This window comes from Eptatretus burgeri, chromosome 1, assembly GCF_056783735.1.
Source record: "Eptatretus burgeri isolate ZD-2024b chromosome 1, Ebu_testis_v1, whole genome shotgun sequence".
In the NCBI taxonomy this organism is placed as follows: Eukaryota; Metazoa; Chordata; class Myxini; order Myxiniformes; family Myxinidae; genus Eptatretus; species Eptatretus burgeri.
The window spans coordinates 34,624,096-34,628,958 of NC_140961.1; positions in this window are offsets into that span (position 1 = coordinate 34,624,096).

Below are 4,863 nucleotides of genomic sequence, written 5' to 3' on the forward strand. Positions count from 1 at the left end.
ACACCTCACGATGAACCGGACCGTGGTAATCTCTGACAATGGGCAGCAATTTGCAGGCGAGCAATTCAGATGCTTTACCATCGAATGGAAATTTCAACATCTCACCTCCTCTCCACAATACCCAAAAGCCAACGGCAAAGATGAGTCTGCCGTCAATATCGTAAAGAGCCTTTGCAAGAAAGCTGCATATGATAGAAATGACCCCTGGAAGGTCATACTCCAGTGGAGGAATACACAATCGAAGGGTATGGATAGCAGCCCAGTGCAGCGCTTGACATCAAGAAGGCTGAAGACGCCCTTACTTGTGGCCAACAATTTGCTTGAGCCTTGTGTCGTACCAATTGTCTTGGAGAAACTGTGTCAAAAAAGTAGATATTCAAGCTCACCCATGACAGGTCAACCAGAGACATACCTGAGCTGAATGTTGGTGAGTACATCCACATGAAATCGCTGCCTGGAGACCGGACAGGTCACTGGAAAGTAGGAACCTGTGTGCAACAGGTAGCCCCGCGCACCTATCTCATGGATGCGAAAGGTGCTCTGTATCACCGCAATCGGGTGGTCCTGAGAGTGGTGGAGTCAGCACCATCTCCCTGTTATGAACAGCCTTTAGATGTGCAGCTCAAGCATCACAAGACCTGATGTAAAATGTGGAGACAAAACGGCCATTGAGCCTGAGGGGTGCAATGCTGACAAATTGGTGCGAGTTAGCACACCAGCTGGGAGGACTTGCAGCACACCCTCAACACCGGCCGAGGTCAAAGAGCCTCCCTCACACAGGAGCTGTTGTCTCCTGAAGTGGAAACAAAGACTGTCACGACCTCCAGACTCAATTTGTGAACTGTAACAGCAAGGACATCTGTTAGTTTGATGTGACTGTTATGATTGAATTATTCAGCTCCTGGCATCGTCCTCCTGTGTTAAAATTTTGCAAGAGGAGCGAGAGTCAAAGTATATCCACATATTCAATAAATAAATAATCTATTTGAATAACTTTGGTTTGTTAAAAAGTGTACTTACCCAGAGGTAACATTTTCCAATGCTTTAATCGTTGTGTTTCCTGTTTACATCTCTTTCCAAAAGGGCAGCAGAATAAATTACATTTAACACAAGATATTAGTTTTTCTCGATTGTTCACACACTGGAACTGGTGCTATGAACCCAACGAGGAAAACTTTGAGTTCATGTGAAAAAAGAAAGAAAATTTCGTCAAATCTATAAACACATTTCACTTGTTTTCACAAAGATTTCAATTTCATTTAACCCTTTTTAAAACACTTCTTCACACAATTCTCCTCATTCTGCACAATCTTAATCAAGGAAATCTCTTTGTTCACATGGAAAACACTGATATTCAAAATACTAAACTTCAGTTATCAATTAAACACACTCACTCCTCACAGGTGAAACACGAGTTGCTTTCATTATTCAATCAGCAATCAGAGCTTTAACACAAAAAAGGGGATACAGGAGAGCTCTCCTGTGTTGGAGAACAATGACTGACAATATTGTAGAGAGGAGAGAGAAGAGAGGAGAGGGGAGAGGAGAGAGGGGAGAGGGGAGAGGGGAGAGAGAGCAGGAGGAGGACGAGGAAGAGCAAGGAGGGAAAATATCTCAGACGAGATCGGGTCGACTTTGGTTGACCACGTGGTTTGACCCTGAGGGAGGCCGTGCAGAGAGTTTAGCCGAATTTGAGCCGCTTCTGTCATCCGCAAATTCAGAAATGACAATCGGTAAGTAAAAATTGGTGAAATTTACCTCTGCTCTACTATTATTTACTGTGACATACCCAATGGAGTTTTATATATACCCAATAGAGGTGTTTTATAAAAACCCAACAGGGGAGTTTTTCTCGGCATGGCGGTGGAAGGTGCACGACCACAACCCCCACGACCCCATGTCCCCCTACTCCAAGCAATGGACGAGGCATGTGGGGATATTCCGGCAGAGTCATGTTGGGGGTGGATGCGTCATGTCAGAAAATATTTACCCCACTGCTTGACCAGGGAGAACATTGCTTGTGATGTCGATGAAAATCTCTAGCCTGATCCAGAGCAGAGACAGGACCCTCAATGATTTATTATTTTATTTTTTGTTTGTTTTCCAAAGCATTTTTTTCTTCAGCTTTGGTATTTTGTTCTTTAGATATAATTGAAGTTTTGCATTTGTTTTGATCTTTTACTTTTAGTGGAGCAACTTAGCCTAACAATTGTGCATTTTTTGAGGAAAGCACCAAATTTGCACAATTGTTATGCTATATTTAGCTAAGTTTCCCCACAATTATCTCCCAGTACTAAATATTATTTTTCTCCTGTTTCATTTTGTTTTATGTTTCCTCCTCCCAACAGTACGATAATTTGGAAAAATAAAATAAAAACAACAAAATAATTCTCACTGTGTTTGTGTGTTCTTTTTACAGTTGAGTTGGCCTGTATACTCTGTAATGATTTGGAACAACGAGCGACTGTATGTAAGTTGTCTGTTACAACTCAGAAAAAGAAAAAGCATACCGATACCTAAAGATAATTATCATAGTGGTGCCTTTCCTCTGTGACACCAGTGTGTAATTGGTATTCAGTGAGGTTTATACATTTGATGGTTTGTGTGTATGATTTGGATGCAAAATGACATTTTGAGGGTGAAAAAAACAGGGTTTTGAACAGTGTTACGTTTTGATGGAGATTTCTGTAGTTTTCCAGAAACGGTTCACTGTTTTGTGTTTTGTGTTTATAGTTTTGAGAAATGAGGTGTTGCTTCAGGAAATGTGTGTAAACAATCGAGAAAACTGTCGTAATGTTAAAAAAGGAGATGTTGAGGGTGTTAGCTCGTTGAACCACACCGCCTAGTCCTAGTGGGTGGCTATGGCATTGGAATAAGGTGCACATGCACTACATGGCCAAAAGTAAGTGGACACCTGCTCGTCAAACATCTCATTCCAAAATAATGGACATCAACATAAACTTGGTTCCCCCTTTGCTGATATAACAGCCTCCGCTCTTCTGGGAAGGTTTCCACTACATGTTGGAACATTGCTGTGGGGATTTGCTTCCATTCAGCCACAAGAGCATCAGTGAGGTCGAGCAATGATGTTGGGCGATTAGGTCTGGCTCTCAGTCGACGTTCCAATTCATCCCAAAGGTGTTCCATGGGGTTGAGGTCAGGGCTCTGTGCAGGCCAGTCAAGTTCTTCCACACCGATCTCGACAAACCATCTCTGTATGGATCTTGCTTTGTGCACGGGGGCATTGTGGCATTGGCATGCTGAAACAGGAAAGGGCCTTCCCCAAACTGTTGACACAAAGAAAGATGGAAGTACAGAATCGTCTGGAATGCCATTGTATGCTGTCGCGTGAAGTCTTCCCTTCACTGGAACGAAGGGGCCGAGCCCGAACATTGAAAAACAGCCCCAGACCATTATTCCTAATCCACCAAACTTTACAGTTGGCAATGCATCCGGGTCGGTAGTGTTATCCTGGCACCCGCCAAACCCAGATTCGTCCGTCAGACTGTCAGATGGTGAAGCATGATTCATCACTCCAGAGAACGCGTTTCCTCCAAAGTCCAATGGTGGTGAGCTTTACACCACTCCAGCCGACGCTTGGCATTGCGCTTGGTGATCTTCGGCTTGTGTGCGGCTGCTCGGCCATGGAAACCCATTTCATGAAGCTCTCGATGAACAGTGTTTGTGCAGATGTTGCTTTTAATCAGTTTGGAACTTGCTAGTAAGTGAGTGCTGCAACCGATGACAGACAATTTTTTCACGCTACGCGCTTCAGCACTTTGCAGTCCCATTTTGTGAACTTGTGTGGCCCACCACTTCACGGCTGAGCTGTTGTTGCTGCTTGACGTTTCCACTTCACAAAAACAGCACTCGCAGTTGACCGGGGCAGCTCCAGCATGGCAGAAATTTGATGAACTGACTTGTTGGAAAGGTGGGATCCGATGATGGTGAAACGTTGAAAGTCACTGAGCTCTTCAGTGCGGCCCATTCTACTGCCAATGTTTGTGTTGGGGAAATTATTACTCTCTAGACAAGAAACCTTTGCCTCAGTCAAAGTAGGTCAAAGTGTTTGTTTTTTTTTCTCTACTGTTCCATTATTTAGTTGTTAAGGCCTACCACCTACTTATAATCTTGTCTTTCTTTGACACTTTGGCCATTGTTTGGTTCTTTTGCAAGTTCAAGGTGACCGGGCTGATAAGCTGTACATTCTGTTATTTGCGATCAAAAGCCCTCTCTGCTTTAAAATGGTATATGTGTATATATATATATATATATATATATATATATATATATATATATATATATATATCTATATATATGAAGGGAGAGAGAAGGAGGGGAGAGACAGCAAATAAATTGTACAAAAGAAAGAACTCCTTGTGGACATTGATTTTACTGGAATTCTGTGGTTTATTTATCCCGATACATGCAACACCGAGTCGGCTAGACATTGAATCCTCGAGGAGGACAAGATCCCTCAACAATCTTAAGAATCCTTTCGATCACGACGCGGTTCGAGGATAGAAATTCACATCAGTTTTGGTGCCGTGACTCGGATTCGAACCGGCGTTGTGCGGCGCTCATGACTGGAGGTGCTTAATCTGCCGGAGGCAGTGCCTGGAGGAACGACAAGTGCTTGAGCGAAGGTAAGCAGGGAGGGTTCTCCGAGGGTGCGATTTATTTTATTCTGTGATTTTAGAGTGAATTTAGCGGTTGTGATCTGTGTGTGATTTTAGAGATGGGAAATAGAAATTGTATAAGGAAGGAAATTGTGTATACCGAGGAAAATTGTATTCAAAAACCACAGAGAGGTACATGTGCAAGAATTATGTTTGATAAGTATGGGCCTGAAGCTGTGAGAGA